This window comes from Heteronotia binoei, chromosome 1 (assembly GCF_032191835.1).
Source record: "Heteronotia binoei isolate CCM8104 ecotype False Entrance Well chromosome 1, APGP_CSIRO_Hbin_v1, whole genome shotgun sequence".
NCBI lineage: Eukaryota > Metazoa > Chordata > Lepidosauria > Squamata > Gekkonidae > Heteronotia > Heteronotia binoei.
In genome coordinates, this window is record NC_083223.1 from 240566295 (window position 1) to 240588897 (window position 22603).

Genomic DNA, 22603 nt, shown 5'->3' on the forward strand with positions numbered 1-22603 from the left:
ACGTCACTTCCTGTTTCCGACGACGCGCGCGCTTTGCGCATGCGCACCCCTACCTTCCCCCCAAAAAAGGTGTCCCTGGCTGGCCTTCAGACATTATGACCACCCTAGTTCTGGGTCTCTCACCCAGGTGCCAGCTTCCCCCCCCCCAAAAAAAAAACCAGAACCAGGAAAAGGGGCAACAGGAGAAGGCCAAGAAACTCAACTGTTAAAAAGTGACCTTTTAAACAATGAAAATTAGGCCAAACAGCCCCCCCCCAAGAACCAGAACCAGAAGAGAAAAGGAACAACAGCAGCACAAACACAGCAGCAACAAATCAAACATATAATCCTTTTAAAACAGTAAAAAACTTAACTTTTAACAATACAGGAACTTTACCAACCCCTCCCCTCCAAAAAAAACCTTCACCCTAACCCCAAGAAATCCAAGCCACCCAAATCAGGAAAAGTAAAAGGACACTGCACTTTTATAAGTCCTCTCACTAAAGTAAGATATGGGCAAATTGGCAAACCCCCCCCCACCCCAGGCTTCCTCCCCCAGCTAACCCTAACCCCACCCCCAAATAAGCTACCCACCACCCAAATCTGGATAAGTAAAGTGATTCTGAGTCTTTAAAAGTCCTTTTACCAACTAAAATAAAAACAAGAGCCCCAAGACTGTCTTACCTTAGACGTCTTCTCTACTCCAGGCAAGTCTGATAAGGCTGAGAGAGAGCAGCAGCAGCTGAGGCCAAGGGCCAGCACAGCACAATCTCTCTCACACACCAATGCACACCAACACAGCAGCAATGGAGGAGTCCAGCCGGGCAGACTTCTTAAAAAGGTTCTCTGGCCCTACAGAGAGCAGTTTCAAAAAATAGCACTGCTCTGTGATTGGCCAGAATACAGTGCTTACTTGGATACCCAAGTAAGCAAAAGATCAAAAGAACAACAATATTGCTGATGGCTGGGGGATCAGCTACATAAAAGCCCTGCAAAGCATGCATTTGCAATGCATTTTGCAAATGCATGCTTTGGATTGGCTGCTGGAGCTCCTCTTCCCCCTCCCCCCTTCCCTGATCCCAGGGAGGCAATGGGAGAGGCGGGAAAAGGCTACCAAAGGCAGGAAAGGAGGGAAGCAACTCCCCTGAGGCTGCAGAAGCCCCTTTCCCACTTTTTCCATGGATTTTCGTATACTTCCGAATATCTATACGGAAGTATACGGGGAGCCATACTCGGCTCCCGCATAATGGGCCCCAATTGGATTCGGCTGTATGCGATTCCATATACAGCCGAATCAGGGGTGATTTGGCGGTTGATTCGGTTCGGCCGAACTGAATGCACACCCCTAATTTCAACTACCCAGACATCTGTTTAAAGTCCAACTCTGCTAAACACAAAAGGTCAAAAAAATTCTTGACTTGTCTTGTTGACAACTTGCTTTTTTCAGAAAGTGGAGAAGGAAGCAAGGGGATCTGCTATCTTGGACTTGATTCTCACCAACAAGGAAGAGCTAGTTGATGAGGTGGTAGGGTTGCCAAGTCCAATTCAAGAAATATCTGGGGACTTTGGCGGTGGAGCCAGGAGACTTTGAAGGTGGAGCCATGAGCAAGGTTGGAACAAGTACAATTGAACTCCAAAGGGAGTTCTCACCATCACATTGAAAGGGACTGCACACTTTTTCAATGCCTTCCTTCCATTAGAAATAATGAATAATAGGGGCACCTTCTTTGGGGGCTCATAGAATTGCCCCCCCAGTCCAATCCTTTTGAAACTTGGAAGGTGTTTTGAGGAAAGGCATCAGATGCTATGTTGCAAATTTGGTGCCTCTACCTGAAAGAACACCCTCCCCAGAGCCCCAGATACCTGCAAATCAATTCCCCATTATTCCCTATAGGAATCGTTCACCATAGGGAATAATAGAGTGCCCAGTAGACATTTCCCTCCCCCCTCCCGCTTTCTAAAGCTTTCTAAAGTGGGGGAGGGCCTCCAAACCAGGGAATCCTCTGCCCCCACCTGGGAATTGGAAACCTTCCCTCTTTCTCTCTCTCTCTCTCACACACACACACACTTACTGGGTCTGGATCCTCCACAACGACATCTGAAAAGAACAGGGGCTAGACTGCTGTCTTTTACACACTCTAACTTGCTCCGAAAATTAAAGCAAAACAAAGGGAGGGGCTGTTCTCTGATGAAGCTGCTACTGACCCTTCCCCATTAAGTGCTTCCTGTTTCCTGCTTCCTGCTCAACTTTAAAGGTACACATTTTAAAAACGGACCTGTTTGCAGGTTTCTAAACCTGCCAGAGCTCTAGAGGTACATGGTGGCTGTGGGGGCGGGGCTTCCCCTGCTGGCCAGCTGGCTGGGGGCAGGGGGAAGCCTGTAAAACCGGGGAATCCCCCGCTGGGACCTGGGAATTGGAAAGCCTATGAGGTGAAAATAGTAGGCACCTTGGGCAGTATTGATCATGTGATTTTGGAATTTACAGTCTTAGGGAAAGGAAAAGCTGTACGTAGTCAGATGTATAGGTTGGACTTCAGAAAGGCAAACTTCAACAAATTTAGAAATTGAAATGGAGATTTGGAGATCAAAATAGTGGGGATATGACATCCTTAATTTAAAATGTATCTTTTCATAGTAAAATATGCTATAACTGCCGATTCAGTTTTAGCATCAATGAATCTATTGTCATGTGGCTTTTTCCTTAGAAGATGTCACAATGTCTTGCCTCTTCCCTCCACATTTATCTTTTCTGTTTACCTTTTGATAGTAAGTGATAGGGATGGACACAGACCCAAACACCAAACTAAAATCTGGCCCGCACTTTACCTTGTTTGAGGTTTGGACAGTTTGGTTCGAAAGTCACATGTTCGGACCAGGAAGTCTCCGAACTTTCTGCCTGGTTTGGAACCTCTTGTGCACTCTTGGCAAAGAAACTCCACCCATGGAGTTTCGCTCTGAAAAGTGAGTGTGGGTGGGATATTTCCAGCCATTGAGGGACCAATAGTGGCAGTCTGAAGCGGACAGGCAAGTCTGATTTCCAATGACAGGCATCGATCTGACTTCCTCAGGATGCGGGGTGGGGGGGATGTATTTAATCACTGGAGGTGCATTCCTGTCCTCTGTTTGCATCTGGTTTTTGCGAGTTTTGTTCTCCTTGCACGTGAAAGAATATCTTTTGGTGGATTAAGGGAGGGGGGAATTACTGGGGTGGGTGGAGAAACCTCTGGCCTCTATACAAACTGCCGGAGTAAAAGCATCACCTCTCTCTTTTTTCTCCTTTCCTAGCATTTTCCCCCCTCCCCCCCCCCCCTCGCCATTTTCTTTGTTGTGAGGAGTGGAAAATTTGGATAGATTTATTTCTTTTAAAACATGTTTTTGATTTGGGGGTGGACTGTTCACTTTTGTGGGTTCTGAAAACTGCCCTTTCTCTGCATGCTGGCTGTGGGGTCCCCTTTCTGCTCCTCCAAAAAGCACCCCGTTTCTTCCTACATTGCCTGAGTCTCTGCCTGAAGGAGTTTCCTCTCTCCTTTCCTACTCAAGCATCCAAACTATCTACAGATTTCTGGGGGGATAGGCTAACTGCCCTCTTCCCCGGCTGTGGGGTACCCTTTCTGCTCCTCCAAAAAAAGCATTCTTTCTCCTCTGCCACTTATTCCCACACATTCCCACACCAGTGCCCCCTCCCACAGCTGTGCAGTGAGTCCAAGTTGCTAGGCTTGGTTGTCCCTGTCACCTTCCCAGGTAGGATGGAAGGCTTGGCCCCAATCAGTCATCATGTCACCAGGGCTGGGTGGCTGGTCTAAGGAAGACACAGCCACTTGCAGCCATGTGGATGGTCCTTGGGGAGGTACTCTGGGAGTTTGATGCCTGTAGCTTAACCAGGTCCACAGTGTAGTGTCTCAAACTGGTACTGGACAACTCCACCAAGAACAGTTTCCTGGAGGCACCTTGCTTGGTGGTCTGCTACTTGGATCCCCCCAAATCTGACATGCATGTAACATGTGGGCCATGTGGAGGGTCACACAGGGAGCAATTGTGTGTGTTGGCCTCTAGCTCACCCAGGTCAGTTTTTGTCACTCCTGAACCAGCAGAGGTGACATCCCATTGAAAAGCATTGCACTGAATGACCTTTTTAGGAGTCTGTAACTCAGCCCTCCAAAGTCCAATGTGGACCAGATTTGGTGGGTACATTGAGGAGAGTGATTTGGAGACAACCTGCCATTTTGGAGCCTTGAAGCCCTGTGGGGGGACTTTTTTAAAACTGAACCAGTTTATGAACTGGTTCGCGAATCAGGCTGCAATTCGGTTCTGGAACTGGTCTGGTTCTATTCATGAACCAAACCAACATTTTCTAGTCTGTGCCCATCCCTAGTAAGTGATAATAATCCCAACTGCATCTTATCTGATGGGGTCTTCTTTCCTCTGTGCAGCTGACATACCTAATATCTCTGTTGGGCAAGTCTAATATTAGTACATTTCATTTCCAAAGGCAGATCATACGCTTTGCTACATGGCTAGGGGAAAGCATAGACCAGGAGTATCAAACTCATTTGTTATGAGGGCCATATCTGACATAATGAGATCTTGTTGGGCCAGGCCACATGTGTCATAAAACATAATGCTAGGTAGTGGAAATATAAACTTTATAGGGCACAGACAAAAACAACTAAAGATTTTTAAACTTAAAATAAAACATGCTTAAAACATTAGCACGTTTGCAATATTTTGTTTAACAGACTGATAACTGACACCTCTTGCTCTGAATCTGCATCAAAATCTGGAGACAATGTGCTGTAGCAATCTTGACTATGCTGTCACGATGTTTATCTGTAAAATGTAAGCCTACTTTTGATTTATTTACTTTCACTACAGAAGTCTCATGGTCAGTGCTCTATGCCCTAGGACCCAGGGGAAAACATGAAATGGCTTGGCATTGTGAGCTTTTGTACATAAGTTGCTTTTAGTGCTGGTCAAGAATGTGTGACGGCGCCATGACAAGGCTGATGGCTATGTGTTTATCTGTAAAACTATAATCTTCTCCAGAGAAATAACTGCAGCTCCTGCGAGGCAGTGTAAGAACGAAGAGACAGCCATGTATAGTGGTCACTATCAGCCTACTATCTGGGAAGTCTAGGTTCAAAATCCCCAGTCTACACAGGAAATGTGCTGGACACATGCTCTCAGCCTAATTCACATCACTGTGGATTGTGGTTGTTCCTCATCTAAATAGTTCCCATTGCTTTCCTATTGAAAAAGACTGAATCAGGGCATGAATATAGTGAAAAGCAGGAGGAAACCCAGTTGCATCCAGGAGAGCCCTGACAAAAGGAGCTTAACAACAGAGAGAGAGAGAGAGATGCAAGGCAGAAAAACATACGTCTAATCATCTTTCCTTAAAGTAACATAAATGAGATGCCAAAGACAGTTTGGAGGAATGAAGTCTGCTGGGCAGTAAAGTAGTTTACCTTTAGCTTTAAAGTAGTGATTATTTTAATTGCAGTTGTGTTTGGGGAAAAGTACAGAAAAAACATTTCAGTCAACAAATAGATTGGATACTGCCAACCAGAAAAGTTGTCTGACTTACCCAGCATCAGATCTGGTGGGCTATATCAAAGGCAGTCAAAGGCTTCCCAGAATGACTCCCTGATCTCTTAACATTGTGAATTAATTGTTGGGAATTTAAGGGAGCCTGCCTGCCTGCTGTTAGCCAAATTGCCCTCAAGTTAGGTATAAGGGATTTAATTAGGTTGGCAAAGATGGCAAAAATTGTACAGGAGCATAATCTATGTATATAGGAGTCAGTCCTCCTCAAGAGTCTTGTTGAAATAACCCATAGAAGCATTTACTCAACCGAACCTTTTAGATTGGCTAAACATACTGACATATAAAGAATTATTAAAGGAAGACACCAAATTGAAGAATAATGAGGAACTAAAAGCTCAAATGATAAACTTAGATTGGTGGATGAAAGCACAACTAGAATCAAGATATATGAAAGACAAGACTCAGGGCTTTGAAAGAGATCAGAAGATGCCTGAAAAAATGCTCACTGGCTCAAATAATAGGATGATTAAAAAGATTTATGCCACCCTTCTGCACCAAAAAAAAATGCAAGATGAGATAGCAAAGGAGAGCTTGGTGAGGTGGGCCCATAACTTAGGTTACAGCTTGCAATTAGAAAAATGGGAGCAAATTTGGCGAACAAATATCAAAATAACTAAATCAATCCCATTTAAAGAGAACAACTATAACAGGGGTGGCCAACGGTAGCTCTCCAGATGTTTTTTTGCCTACAACTCCCATCAGCCCTAGTCATCACCCCTGATCTATAAGATGTTTTATAGGTGGTACATTACACCAGACAAGTTAGCTAAAATGTACCCAGGCTTGCCAAATATCTGTTGGAAATGTAATAGCAAGGAAGGCTCTTTCTTTCATTTATGGTGGTCCTGTATGAAGGTCAAAAGATATTGAGTTATAATCCATAAAATCTCACAAAAAGTATGTAATGTGATAATTCCATTTAAGCTGGAAACCTTTTTGTTGAATGTTATGCCTGAAAATGTTAAAATGAGTCTTAAGCATATTTGTATTCATATGATAACAGCAGCAGGAATCCAATTTGCAAAATATTGGAAGAAAGCAGAACTACCGACTAAATCTGAAGTAATTTCCAAAATTTTTGAAACAGCTGAAATGGATATCTTAACAGATCTTTTGAAGGAAGAAAGCAAAAGGTTGAAATGTAGCAACCTTTTTATTTATGGCTTGAAAACGGCAAGATAGTACATTAAACAAACAAGGTGGGGAAATTAATAGAGTCAATGTGGTAGTACATTATGGAGAACTGGGTTTATCAGATTGATTTGAAGGAGGTCTATACCAAACACTATGAGAGTTAATGTTAATCTGGAATATTGTTTCTTTTCTTTTCTTTTTAGAACTCTGTTATTTCCTACCCCACGCCCCCTCTACCTTCCTTACTTTTCTAAAAAATCAATAAAAATATTTTAAACAAGAGTCTTATTGAAATAACAAGGAGATTTTAAACTAAAAATAGAATTTATTGGGAAAAACTCTCAAGCAAACAAGACAACACAAATTCTCATCACACATACAGATCTAGGAAAAATAGGTAGGAAAATGATATGGATGTTTGCATTAGCAGGAATTGTTGCATTGAATGGGTAATACTAGTACCTGTCTGATGAATGGAGAAAAGAGTCCTCAGTGAAGATGAGATAAGGGAGGAGAAGAAAGAGGTGACCAGCATTACTCACAATAAAGGGACCCAAACTGATCAGGATTGGGGTGGCTCCGGCAGCAATGTAGGCTACCATCAGAGTCACACCCAAATGGCCAAAAACCTGGCCAATATATAGACAATTTCATATCTCAAGGCAGGGTATCCTGATGAGATTCATCTACGTGGTTATAGTTCCCAGGAAATGGAACAAAAGAATTTTATGGGCAATGATGGTACACAAAGTGTGAACCATATTTTACACAAAAGAAACTGGAGTGGTCAATTTAGTATTTAGTATTTTAACACCTCAGGTAGGAACAATAGGGAGACAAAAGAGAGGAGAGGGGTAACAGGATGTAGCTGATGATAGGCAATCTTTCCAACGATGTTCTATTTAGAGGGAGGTTCTTCTTGATGAGTGGCAGGAAGATTTTTTTGTCTTGAGAAAGATATTATAACAGTTCTTTGTTGACAACTATGCCTTCGTGCCTGCATTTCCAAAGCATATGCAAGACTCTGGAATGTGGTGCAAGAGGAAGAAACCTCATGGCGGTTTGCAGGAGAGTGTTGAATTCTTGGAATATCTCTGGAATATGGTTTCTCTCAGGGCTGCTTCTGGTCCTGTCTTGTTGGAGACAGAGGTGCAGGTGCTGATCTGCAGGGCTGGACAGCTGGTAGAGGAAGCATGATCCAAGGTTCACTTGATTTTATAGACATGGGCTATCCACAGTATAGCAAGTGCAGGCAGGGAGCATGTTGAGGCCTGATCTGATTAAATGTTGTATAGCCCATGAGAGCTAAGTGTCTATATACAGAAATCACTGTTTCAAGTAGTTATAGTGGCTTCCCAGAACACTATTTGCTGTTTTCAACTCTGGGTGCTTACCAAGCCAGCAGAAGCATGCATATGCAGACACTATGTTGTTCCTTGATTCTGCTTGCTTTCCATGGCATTGGCATCCTTTCTTCCAATCAGATCATGGCAGTGCCAGATTAAACCCTGTGGAGGCTCCTAGACAGTTGAAATCTCAGGGGGCCCCTCACAAATTATCTCACTAGGAGAGGCTGCCCTGCCTCCCACAGCCTGCAGGCACCTTCTCTAAAGCCCCTTTAACAAAGTTGTGGGGAAGAAGCAGAGAGAGGTAAACATTGTGTGTGTATGTGTACAAAACTATTGCTCTCTGATTCTTGCCGGTTTCCTGAGAAATGGCCTCCCTCATACACCCGAATTATATCTAGTGAGCATTGTTAAAGGGAAAATGTCTAAGACATCCAAGCAATTGCTGTTACATATAATCACAGCAGCTAGATTATTATATGCTCAATATTGGAAGGTCCCCAAAATACCTGACAAAAATGAATTTCTACTTAAGGTTTTAGAAGCTGCAGAGTTAGACATGAGATTAAGGGGGGGAAACCTTCAGGATCGTCAAAAGATCTGGGATCCACTGTATTCATGGATTAATAGTTTGGGAATTGACACGAGCAATCTGAAATGGAGTTGTAAATTTACCCCTCCAGCTCAAAGGGATGGGTGAAAGATCTTGATTGTAACGATTGTTGACAGTTTATATTTTCTTTTTGTTTGTATATATGTGTTACACAATAAAAGCATATTTTAAGTGGGGGGGAGGGAAGGAGTTTCCCCAAAACTTCCTTCCCTACCTGAAATGGCATTCTTCCTTCCAGTCAGATCCTGGCAAGGAAGGGGCACAGAGTGCTTCCAGGCAATCACCTATGGTGTTATTTTCAACGATTGCTGTCCCAGAACCTGGAATTGGCTGTCCATTGAAAATAATATTGTCTGCAATGTACATGTGCAAAAACTCACCTATATCAGGATCTGATAAAATAAAGTCGTTGTGTGCTGCATGTTCTTGAATTTCAGAGGTCTTTTTTTTTTAACTTTAAACATTTTATTAAGGCATAAAAGTAGCTTACAATCCATAGCGCAAGAAGTTTACCGTCAAGATTAACAGAAATAACATCGTAAGCTTAATAGACAGAATACAGAGCAAAAACAACCTTTAAAAACAAAATACAAACTGAAGGTAATAGTAATTATAATTATAATAACACAGTATTTGAAAATAAAATAAGATCAGGGAAAGGAAAAAGGAAGATATAATACACTTTAAATAACTTGAAATTAACTTGTTAAGAGAATTTTATAGCAAAAGGAAATCCTTATACATTTTATTTTTAGAATAAGAGTTAGCATAAAATGGATCGGTGTCAAGCTTTTCTAGAATGGGAAGCCAAGTTGCCAGATATTTAGCGTAGGCTTGGTATGGGTCATTGTGGTCTATGGCTGCTTGAATTTTATCCATTACAATGTGTTCCCAGACTTTAAGTAGCCAGTTGTCAAGTGTCAAATTCAATGAGTTTTTCCAGGACTGCGCAATCGTGGTTTTAGCAGCTGTCAGGAGTTTAACTATCAAGGATTTTTTAGAAGATGAAAGACGGGTATCGGACCAATGATTGAGAAGTATCGTTGTTGGTTCATCTGGGATCGAGACCCCAGTTAGGGAGGAGAGATGGGCACAAATTGAGGTCCAGAATGGTCTGATTTTGGGGCAGTCCCACCAGCAGTGAAAATAAGAGGCTTTGAGCCCACAGTTTCTCCAGCAGTCTGAAGAGCCTAACTGGGTCATATGGGAGAACTGGTTAGGAGTAAGGTACCAACGTGCTATCAATTTAAAGTTTTGTTGAGATATATTTATAATGGTAGATTGTAGGGCATCACTAGCCCATATAGAGTCCCATTGGTCGGGAGAAAGGATGATGCCACAGTCTTTATGCCATTGGGTGGTGTAAGAGGGTAAGGTTGCTTCGAGTTTAGACAATAGGATTCGATACAGCCGTGAAATGAGACTTTTAGGCGTTCTCTCTTCGTGAAAATGAAGAACCAGATGTTCGTAGTCAGATGAAGGGCGAGAAAATGAAGAGATCACTTTAGGGTCCTGAAGAAAGTGCCTGATTTGAAAGTATTCAAACCAAGGTGCTGGCTTAGTCAAAACTTGGTCTAGATCATTTTTAGGTAGAAGTTGTTTAGAAGATGAAAGAAGATTAAAGAAAAAAACTTTTGAGGAGTCTCTCCAGACCTTGAAAGAAAAGGGTAGTTGGGCAGGAATTTCAGAGGTCTTGAGAAGAGAAGGAGGACTGTGTTCTATGCAGTTTTGGTGGAAATATGTTCAATGACTGCTGTACAAAGACACTCCCAAATTGGCTGTTCCTTGAAAAGAACATGCACACAAATGAGCTACTTTGGGGAGGCGGTTTTCCAGTGAAATGGTGCCCCTTTGCTGCATATGCTTGAAATTTGGGGGCTCTTGATAGGACAGAGAGGACTGCATTTTGTGCAATTTTCGTGGTGTTATGTTCAATGACTGCTGCTCCAGAGATCCTCAAATTGACTCTGCATGAGCAGAAAATAGTCCAAAAAATCTAGAATTAGGGTGGCCAGACCGTCCCGGTCTCCCGGGACATTCCCGGATCTGGCCACCCAATCCCGGATCCCGGGCTGCCTATACCGGGACCATTAAAGGTCCCGGTTTAGGCAGCCCAGGAGCCGGTGGGCCGCGGGCGCGGGCGGGGAAGGCGGGGAGTGAGGGAGGGAGCGTCCCTGCGCCTGCGCAGGGCCCCTGCGCACGCGCAGGGACGCTCCCACCCTCACTCCCCGCCTTCCCCGCCCGCGCGCGGGGCCCGGCGGCAGTGGTGGAGGCCTCTCCGTGGCCTCCGCTGGTCGCTGGAAGCCCTCCAGAGACTCTGGAGGGCCTCCAGCGACCAGCGGAGGCCGCGGAGAGGCCGCGGGGCACCCGGCGCTGGTCCCGGAAGGCCTTCCAGAGCCTCTGGAAGGCCTTCGGGGACCAGCGCCGGCCAGCGAAGGCTTCCCCGCGGCCTCCGCTGGTCCCTGGAGGCCCTCCAGAGTCTCTGGAGGGCCTCCAGGGACCAGCGGAGGCCGCGGGGAAGCCGCGGGGCACCCGGCGCTGGTCCCGGAAGGCCTTCCAGAGGCTCTGGAAGGCCTTCCGGGACCAGCACCGGCCAGCGAAGGCTTCCCCGCGGCCTCCGCTGGTCCCTGGAGGCCCTCCAGAGTCTCTGGAGGGCCTCCAGGGACCAGCGGAGGCCGCGGGGAGGCCGCGGGGCACCCGGCGCTGGTCCCGGAAGGCCTTCCAGAGCCTCTGGAAGGCCTTCGGGGACCAGCGCCGGCCAGCGAAGGCTTCCCCGCGGCCTCCGCTGGTCCCTGGAGGCCCTCCAGAGTCTCTGGAGGGCCTCCAGGGACCAGCGGAGGCCGCGGGGAAGCCGCGGGGCACCCGGCGCTGGTCCCGGAAGGCCTTCCAGAGGCTCTGGAAGGCCTTCCGGGACCAGCGCCGGCCAGCGAAGGCTTCCCCGCGGCCTCCACTGGTCCCTGGAGGCCCTCCAGAGTCTCTGGAGGGCCTCCAGGGACCAGCGGAGGCCGCGGGGAGGCCGCGGGGCACCCGGCGCTGGTCCCGGAAGGCCTTCCAGAGCCTCTGGAAGGCCTTCCGGGACCAGCGCCGGCCAGCGAAGGCTTCCCCGCGGCCTCCGCTGGTCCCTGGAGGCCCTCCAGAGTCTCTGGAGGGCCTCCAGGGACCAGCGGAGGCCGCGGGGAGGCCGCGGGGCACCCGGCGCTGGTCCCGGAAGGCCTTCCAGAGGCTCTGGAAGGCCTTCCGGGACCAGCGCCGGCCAGCAAAGGCTTCCCCGCGGCCTCCGCTGGTCCCTGGAGGCCCTCCAGAGTCTCTGGAGGGCCTCCAGGGACCAGCGGAGGCCGCGGGGAAGCCGCGGGGCACCCGGCGCTGGTCCCTGGAGGCCCTCCAGAGTCTCTGGAGGGCCTCCAGGGACCAGCGGAGGCCGCGGGGGAAGCCGCGGGGCACCCGGCGCTGGTCCCGGAAGGCCTTCCAGAGGCTCTGGAAGGCCTTCCGGGACCAGCGCCGGCCAGCGAAGGCTTCCCCGCGGCCTCCGCTGGTCCCTGGAGGCCCTCTAGAGTCTCTGGAGGGCCTCCAGGGACCAGCGGAGGCCGCGGGGAAGCCGCGGGGCACCCGGCGCTGGTCCCGGAAGGCCTTCCAGAGCCTCTGGAAGGCCTTCGGGGACCAGCGCCGGCCAGCGAAGGCTTCCCCGCGGCCTCCGCTGGTCCCTGGAGGCCCTCCAGAGTCTCTGGAGGGCCTCCAGGGACCAGCGGAGGCCGCGGGGAAGCCGCGGAGCAGCCGGCGCTGGTCCCTGGAGGCCTCCAGAGGCCAGCGCCGGTATCGGAGAGGCCCGGCGCTGGTCCCTGGAGGCCTCCAGAGGCCAGCCCCGGCAGCTCCCTCCCTCCCTCGCCGCGAGGCCGCCGCCGGAGGACTCCCCGCCGCCGCCGCCGCTGGATCCGCCGCCCTGGATTAAGGTAAGGGGGCCGAAAGCGGGGGGGGGGCGGGGGGCGGCCTTCCTTTCTTCCCTCCCTCCTCCCTTCCTTCCTTCCTTCCTTCCCTCCCTCCCTCCTCCCTTTCTTCCTTCCTTCCTTCCTTCCTTCCCTCACTCCCTTCCCTTCCTTCCTTCCTTCCCTCCCTCCCTCCTCCCTTTCTTCCTTTCTTCCTTCCTTCCCTCACTCCCTTCCCTTCCTTCCTTCCCTCCCTCCTCCCTCCCTTCCTTTCTTCCTTCCTTCCCTCCCTCCCTTGCCTTCCTTCCTTCCCTCCCTCCCCCTTCCTTCCTTCCTTCCCTCCCTCCCTCCCCCTTCCTTCCTTCCCTCCTTCCTTCCTTCCTTCCTTCCTTCCTTCCTTCCTTCCTTCCTTCCTTCCTTCCTTCCTTCCTTCCTTCCCTCCCTTCCTTCCCTCCCTTCCTTCCTTCCTCCCTCCCTTCCCTCCCTTCCTTCCTTCCTTCCTTCCTTCCCTCCCTCCCTTCTTCCTTTCTTCCCTTCTTCCCTTCCTCCCTTTCTCCCTTCCTTCCTTCCTTCCCTCCCTCCCTCCTTATGTTGTTATGTGATGCAGAGTGTTGGACTGGATGGGCCACTGGCCTGATCCAACAGGGCTTCTCTTATGTTCTTATGTGACGCAGAGTGTTGGACTGGATGGGCCACTGGCCTGATCCAACAGGGCTTCTCTTATGTTGTTATGTGATGCAGAGTGTTGGACTGGATGGGCCACTGGCCTGATCCAACAGGGCTTCTCTTATGTTGTTATGTGACGCAGAGTGTTGGACTGGATGGGCCACTGGCCTGATCCAACAGGGCTTCTCTTATGTTGTTATGTGATGCAGAGTGTTGGACTGGATGGGCCACTGGCCTGATCCAACAGGGCTTCTCTTATGTTGTTATGTGATGCAGAGTGTTGGACTGGATGGGCCACTGGCCTGATCCAACAGGGCTTCTCTTATGTTGTTATGTGACGCAGAGTGTTGGACTGGATGGGCCACTGGCCTGATCCAACAGGGCTTCTCTTATGTTGTTATGTGATGCAGAGTGTTGGACTGGATGGGCCACTGGCCTGATCCAACAGGGCTTCTCTTATGTTGTTATGTGATGCAGAGTGTTGGACTGGATGGGCCACTGGCCTGATCCAACAGGGCTTCTCTTATGTTATTATGTGACGCAGAGTGTTGGACTGGAGGGGCCACTGGCCTGATCCAACAGGGCTTCTCTTATGTGACAATACTGACTTTGGTGGACCCAAGCACTGATTCAGTGTAAGGGAGCTTTGCGTTTGTGTCTTCTAGTGCAATTTTGTTCTCAGATCCTGTATTTACTTCATCAGTATATGGGATAAGGCACTTTCTCAACTGTGCTGCATAATGCAGCCTATTTATTTTGTCCTGTTGGCTCTGTTGGCTCTATCTGCGCCACCTTCATCACTTTCGGGGTGTGGATCCCCCAGTGGAGTGGTCTCCCGACTCCCTCCGCCGGCTGTTTCTGATAGCCCTGCGCCCCCTCTTTCATTTGATATGTGTCCCGTGCGGGTGCCACCCTCCCGCCGGGAGATGCCGCAAAATGAGCCCCCTTGAGGCTTATGGCGGCAGGGCTCGGGGGAAGCGAGCTAGACTGCTGTTCTTTTGAGGGGTTATAGAGTGTTTCGAGCCCGTCCCTGTGGCATCGGTCCCATCATTGTGGGGCCCAGGGGGCCGGCGCAGCGGCACGCTGAAGCAGCCTGTCGGTCACTTCCAGGTTCCTGTCCTGCATCTTGACCGGTGTTATTAGTGACAGGCTGCTTCGGCGTGCCGCTGCGCCTGCCCCCTTGGTCCCACAACGATGGGACCGATGCCACAGGGACGGGCTCGAAACACTCTATAACCCCTCAAAAGAACAGCAGTCTAGCTCGCTTCCCCCGAGCCCTGCCGCCATAAGCCTCAAGGGGGCTCATTTTGCGGCATCTCCCGGCGGGAGGGTGGCACCCGCACGGGACACATATCAAATGAAAGAGGGGGCGCAGGGCTATCAGAAACAGTCGGCGGAGGAAGTCGGGAGACCACCCCACTGGGGGATCCACACCCCGAAAGTGATGAAGGTGGCGCAGATAGAGCCAACAGAGCCAACAGGACAAAATAAATAGGCTGCATTATGCAGCACAGTTGAGAAAGTGCCTTATCCCATATACTGATGAAGTATATACAGGATTTGAGAACAAAATTGTTTCCGGCGGTGATATTTGGGGGATTTTTGGGGACGTCACAGGAAGTGCTGTGAAGTCACTTCCTGTTTCCGGCAGGTGACGCGGGGGAAATGATGTCACAGGAAGTGATGCCACTTCCTGTTTCCGGTGGTGGCATGACATCACCGGAAGTGACGTCACCGGAAGTGACGTCACTTCCTGTTTCCGGCGGCGCGCGCAGCGCACCCCCCCCCCCCCCCCAGTGTCCCTGGCTGGCCTTCAGACATTATGGTCACCCTATCTAGAATGCAAAATCACCACATGGATATTTAATAGGAACCAGTAACACCATACGCAAAATGAAGCAATAATGATTTTTTTTTAAAAAAAAAAAACCCTCCCTCAAGCCTGGATCTGAAACTGTAACAAATTTTTTAAATGGTGTACACATGAAGATATTGCAGTCCAGTGAATCTAAGTTGCATGCACAATGGCAAAACCTGTATTAAGTGAGCCAGTTGGTGCATAGACCAGGAGTGTCAAACTCATTTGTTATGAGGGTCGGATCTTGTTGGGCCAGGCAATATGTGTCAGGTCACGGAGATGTAAACTTTATAAAGCAGGGGTGGCCAACGGTAGCTCTCCAGATGTTTTTTGCCTACAACTCCCATCAGCCCTAGCCAGCATGGCTGATGACTGTGGCTGGTGGGAGTTGTAGGCAAAAAACATCTGGAGAGCTACCGTTGGCCACCCGTTATAAAGTGTACAGACAAACACAATTAAAGGTTTTTTTAAAACTTAAAACATGTTTAAAACATTAGCACTCTTGCAATATTTTGTTTATTTAAAAGTCTGATAACTGACACCATTTGCTCTGAATTATTGCATCAAAATCTGGAGATAATGCTCTAAAAGCAGAGAGTCACAAATTCAAGCAAGGGTGGGGGGTTGCAAGCTTTGCGCAAGAAAATAGGAAGTGAACACAAAACAATGCTGGCTGTAAGGGGAGAGATCTTGAAACGGATATGAGCAGTTTGAAACTGACAATAGTGTTTCCAGGGCTGGAGAATTCCACTTCCTTCTCCCAGCATTTCTTTGAAGTTTGGTAAAAAGTTGTTTGAGCAGAAACAGTCTGGAAATGTATCCATTCATGAACCCACTCAAACCCTCCATGACCTGCTTGAAAGTTCATGGAAAGTTCATGCCAGTTGACCTGCCATGAACTTCTGTTCACAAACCATGAATCAGCTAAAATTTGTCATGAACTTTAGTTTGTGTGACAGTTTGTGCCCATCAGTAAGCATATCTGTGCTACTGCTTCCACCATGAAAACACCACAAGGGGATGAGTCAGCCAACATATGGAAGAAGCACAGGAAACTATATAAAAATAAAGACTAACAGTTGTTCCTGTGGTCATGATTTTTTTTAAAAAAACAGACAGCAGAGAAAAGGTTGACAGAATATGATATCATAACCATTTTATTTGTTGGGGGGGGGGGAGAAAATTGTCTTTGTTCTTTAGAAAGAAGCCAAACATGTTCAAATCCATTGCAGCTTAAAAGAAACCACTTCAAACAACAGAGAATCACAGAGTAGGAAGGGGCCATACAGGCCATTTAATCCAACCCCTGCTCAATGCAGGATCAGCCTAGAGCATCTCTGACCAATGTTTGTCCAGCTGCTGCTTAAAGACTGCCAGGAAGGGGGAGCTCACCACCTCCCTAAGTAGCTGATTCCACTGTTGAACAGCTCTTACTGTAAAAAAGTTTTTCCTAATCTTCAACTGGTACCTTCCTACCCTTATTTTAAACCCAATATTGTAAAGAAATAAAGTAGTAAAAAAATAAAGCTCAAGCTTTGACAGAAGAAACTAGGTTATGTCAAATGAAAAAAATAAAATCCTTGCACATTGGTGAATATATCACTGGAATCATTGTCCGGATGAAATTGTTGTCCAGGGGCTCATGGTGGCTCTCAGCAGCCCTGCAAACACCCATACCAAATGGCTCAATATTAGGTCAACAGAATAAGTATAGATGGCTAATGAGCCTAAGTAACTTCTTAATTCCAGGAAATTATCAAACAGGTATGCTAGCCCTAATCCCATCAAACAGAGGATGGAAAATGATTGTGCAAACTGAATGGAATGCAATTTTTTTTTACTTCTGTCATTCCTTTTTCTAACAATCATACATGATTTTACAAACACTGCAAATTTAATCAGAACATAATCGTTGACTTCTCTGTGCAATAAAAATTGTTCAAATTCTGACAACTGTATCCACAAACAGGGCTGGCCCTGGGGTGCATGATGCCCCAGGCAGACTCACCACCCACCACGCACTACCGCCTGCATAGCAGATGAAGAGGAGAAGACAGGGGAAGGTGGGGCAGGTGATCAGAGACAAGAAGGGATGAGGAGGAGGCAGAGCAGGAGGACAAAGAAACCAATGGGGAAGATGTGGGACGGGTGAGCGGAGGACAAGATGGGATGAGGAGGAAGCAGGGCTAGTGGGAGGATGAAGGAAATCGGCAGGGAAGAGGCAGGATGGGCAAGTGGAGAATGAGGCAGGAGGATGAAGAAAATTGACAGGGAAGAGGCAGGACAGGCGAGTGGAGGACGGGACAGGGAGGAGGCAGGGCGAACAGGAAGACAGAAAATCAGCAGGAAAGAGGTGGGACAGGCAAGCGGAGGACAAGGCAAGATGGGGAGGAAGCAAGGCGGACAGGAAGACAATATAAGCAGGGAAGAAGCGGGATGGGCAAGCGAAGGACAAAATGGGACAGGGAGGAAGCAGGGCGGGTGGGAGGATGAAGAAAATCTATGGGGAAGAGGTGGGACGTGCGATCAGAAGACAAGATGGGATGGGGAGGAGGCAGGGCAGGTGGGAGGATGAAAATCAGCAGGGAAGAGGCAGGATGGGCAGAAGAACAGAAACTATGGGGAGGGGCTGGGCAGGTGGGAGAATGAAGAAGAGAAATGACAGGGAGGGGGCAGGGCAGGCGAGCAGAGGAAGAGAAGTGATGGGAAGGAGGCGGGCAGGAGGATGAAGAGAATCAGTGGGGAAGAGGCAGGACAGGAGAGTGGGTGAAGAGAAGCGATGGGGAGGGGGTGGGGTGGGCAAGCTATGGAGGAGAGAAAGTGGTAGGCGGGTGGAGGAAGAGGCAAACTAGCCATTTGTCTAGGGCAGGGGTGGCCAACAGTAGTTGTCCAGATGTTTTTTGCCTACAGCTCCCATCAGCTGCAGCCAGCATGGCTGATGCTAGGGCTGATGGGAGTTGTAAGCAAAAAACATTTGGAGAGCTACCATTGGCCACCCCTGGTCTAGGGCATGGGGAAAGGTGGAGGGCCAAATTCAGCACCCCAATCCTGCTGGTGCCCTGGGCAAATGCCTAATTTGCCTAGTGGGTGAGCCGGCCCTGTCCACAAAAGTACTTCTTATACTGTGAAGATCCTCAGGGAGTTTTCACTCCAGATAATAATAATAATAATAATAATAATAATAATAATAATAATAATAATAATAATAATAATAATAATAATAATAATAATAATAATAATAATAATAATAATAATTTTATTCTTATATCCCGCCCTCCCCCGCCGAAGCGTGCTCAGGGTGGCTCACATGACATGGTTTACACCATGATTACACTAAAATCCATCAATACATTAAAAACAATTAAAATAGTTAAATACAATTCAGATTAAGTTAAATAACAATTAAGATGCTTCCAGCGTTGTTCTTTCAGGGAATTTCTCCCAGACTAAGGTCACTGCTGCCCTCTAAGGGCACTTCTGTTTGACTCATACAAGGCTGTTCATTGATTTGCTCTGAGAGGAACTTACAGGGGGAAAGGAATGGACAACTCCCACAGTCTGAGAATAAGGAAGGGATGGAGTCTGTCAATTGATCTCTATTTATTAAATCCTGCTGTTTATCCCATACCCTGAAATGAAGACATGAGACAAAATGTAGACGTTAAACCAAGGTTTATCAATTATAATGTGAACTGCACAAATGATTAAACTGACTTCCTCATCCATATTGTGTGTGTTCCCTAAGAGGCTGCCCATTGCATTCACCAGTTTTTGGGCAGCCCTCTTTGGCTCCAAAATCAACATAGCCACAGGATATATCTTATTTTTTCCTTGTCTCCACTAAACATGTGCACAGAGATGTACCCTATCAAACTCACCCCACCCCAAACAATGCACATTAAAAATGTGCAAAGGTTAATGTGCAGAAGCAAGGTATTAACCTTCCCCAGCCCTCTGGAACTTGCAGCCATCATTGTTATAAAAAAGGGCCAGTGGGAGTCAGAATGCAGAGGTAAATGCAATATGACATCAGCTTGATCAAAGCTGGGAAATACATGTCAAAGAGGGAAAAGCGAAAAATTACCACCTATGACAAGAATATTATGCCCCTATTCAGCCCTGGGGGTCTACTGTCCTGAATTTGGTAATGAATTCCAGTTTAGCAGTCTCATGGTGCAATCACCCTTTGAATCTCTCTGTGTAGGAGAATAATCAATTTTAGATCAGCCAATTAATGCCCCGACATATTCAAATGTTCTGCTCCTGGTTTCTGAGTACTGTGATTTTTTAATGTCAGATTTATTCTTCTGTGATCAGTTTGTCCAGTGTAAAGAGAACATGGGCATTGCTGTTTGTTCAGAGCCATGTAGAGATTTGTAGGTATAACCAGAACCTGGAACTGAACCCTGTTACTGATCAGGAACCAATGAAGTGTCTGCAGAATGGGTGTGGCATGGATGTTTCTCTTAATGCTTGATACTAGCTGGACTACAGAGTTCTTTTTTTAAAAGGTATTTATTCGGTTTTATAAAAAGGGGAAAGGGGGGAAAGAGGGGGAAAGGGGAAGAGAACAATAAGGAAAAGCTAAAAATCAGTAATATAATCATTTCTACTATCATATCTTATACAATGAATTCACAATCACAATAAAGACTGTAAATCTGCTATCACTACTTCTAACTATGTAAGTGTTTCACTGAATAATGCGGTAAGGTCTTCATCCTTATTTTTTGGTATATTTTGAAATCTAAGCAAATCCTAATGTTTTTCTCAACATTACTCTCTAGTCATATTCACCATGCTGTCATCTTTTTCCACCAAGCAATCAATGACTTTTCTTGCACACAGACAGCCCCTTAATCTCAAACAACTCCTCACCCACAACAATACAACATCTCATCTGAGTATGGACACCAGTACCAGAGCTTGCAGTAAACCCAAATACCAACTTTGCTGCTACATACACCCAGACAACACAATCACTGGACCTAACTACATTAACTACACCCAGAGTTGGTGCGTGGGAGTAGATGGGGTAGGTGGCTGCCTAGGGCACCACCCCACCTGGGTGTGCCACTGGGCACCCCCTCTCTCCCCTGATGAGCTGGACCCGAGGCTTGTGTACTGCACTCCTTGTGAGGAGCACGGTATGCAAGTGCTGTAGCTCTCCCTGTCCCCAATCAGACTTCCTGCAATGCAAGAAGCCTGAGCAGGGCCGGGGCCAGTGCTTGCGTACCACGCTCCTTGCAAGGAGCGTGGTATGCAAGCGTCGTAGCTCTCTCTGCCCCTGATCAGGCTTCTGCCTTGAGCGGCAGAACCCCTAGCACTGGCCCTGACTACACCATCTCAAGTTCATTCACTTGTTCATCTTCCAACATTATATATGCCATTAAATGCCAACAATGCCCTTCAGTTCTCTACATAGGGCAAACAGGACAAACCCTCCGCCAAAGGATAAATGGACACAAATCTGACATAAGGAATTACATAACTGAGAAACCTGTGGGATAACATTTTAACGTTCCAGAGCATTCAATGGGTGACCTCAAAGTAGCTGTTTTACTGCAAAGGAATTTCAAGAACAGAATGAAGACAGAAATTGCTGAATTACAAATTATTTTGAAACTTGGAACAAACACCTCCCCAGGACTGAACAGGGATATTGGTTTTTTATCACATTACATATGCTAAACCTATTCTCACTGGGTATAACTATATATCCAAAGTATTCCAATGTATCTCTCTTATAGAATAGTGTATCAGAATAATGGTGGGGGGGGGGTTTGTATTGACATACTCAAATAAGAGATATAAGGGAGGCAGTGTGAGTCCCCACTCTGGGAGAGCACTCTCAGCCGTCCTTGAACATAAGAACATAAGAGAAACCATGTTGGATCAGGCCAACGGCCCATCAAGTCCAACACTCTGTGTCACACAGTGGCAAAAAAATTTATATACACACATACACTGTGGCTAATAGCCACTGATGGACCTCTGCTCCATATTTTTATCTAAACCCCTCTTGAAGGTGGCTATACTTGTGGCCGCCACCACCTCCTGTGGCAGTGAATTCCACATGTTAATCACCCTTTGGGTGAAGAAGTACTTCCTTTTATCCGTTTTAACCTGTCTGCTCAGCAATTTCATCGAATGCCCACGAGTTCTTGTATTGTGAGAAAGGGAGAAAAGTACTTCTTTCTCTACTTTCTCCATCCCATGCATTATCTTGTAAACCTCTAACATGTCACCCCGCAGTCGACGTTTCTCCAAGCTAAAGAGTCCCAAGCGTTTCAACCTTTCTTCATAGGGAAAGTGCTCCAGCCCTTTAATCATTCTAGTTGCCCTTCTCTGGACTTTCTCCAATGCTATAATATCCTTTTTGAGGTGCGGCGACCAGAACTGCACACAGTACTCCAAATGAGACCGCACCATCGATTTATACAGGGGCATTATGATACTGGCTGATTTGTTTTCAATTCCCTTCCTAATAATTCCCAGCATGGTGTTGGCCTTTTTTATTGCAGATGCACACTGTCTTGACATTTTCAGTGAGTTATCTACCACGACCCCAAGATCTCTCTCTTGGTCAGTCTCTGCCAGTTCACACCCCATCAACTTGTATTTGTAGCTGGGATTCTTGGCCCCAATGTGCATTACTTTGCACTTGGCCACATTGAACCGCATCTGCCACGTTGACGCCCACTCACCCAGCCTCAACAGATCTTTTGGAGTTCCTCACAATCCTCTCTGGTTCTCACCACCCTGAACAATTTAGTGTCCTCCGCAAACTTGGCCACTTCACTGCTCACTCCCAACTCTAAATCATTTATGAACAAGTTAAAGAGCATGGGACCCAGTACCGAGCCCTGCGGCACCCCACTGCGAAGACTGCCCATTTATACTGACTCTCTGCTTCCTATTACTAAGCCAGTTTTTGATCCACAAGAGGACCTGTCCTTTTACTCCATGACTCTCAAGTTTTCTAAGGAGCCTTTGATGAGGAACTTTATCAAAAGCTTTCTGGAAGTCAAGGTAAACAACATCTATCGGGTCGCCTTTGTCCACATGTTTGCTCACCCCCTCATGTTTGTTCACCCCTCTCTACCAGCCCAGCCCAGGCAGGCCACCCCTGCCCACCCTCAAGAAACATCCTGCTGTGCCTTGGCCAGGGGCGGCCTGCCTGGGCTGGGCTGGTAGCGAGCCAAGGCAGGGAGGCAGTGTGAGTCTCCACTCGGGAGAGCACTCTCAGCCATCCTTGGCTCTCTACCAGCCCAGCCCTGGCAGGCAGCCCCTGACCAAGGCACAGCAGGATGTTTCCTGAGGGTGGGCAGGGGCGGCCTGCCTGGGCTGGGCTGGTAGCGAGCCAAGGCAGGGAGGCAGTGTGAGTCCCCACTCTGGGAGAGCACTCTCAGCCGTCCTTGGCTCTCTACCAGCCCAGCCCAGGCAGGCCGCCCCTGCCCACCCTCAAGAAAAATCCTGCTGT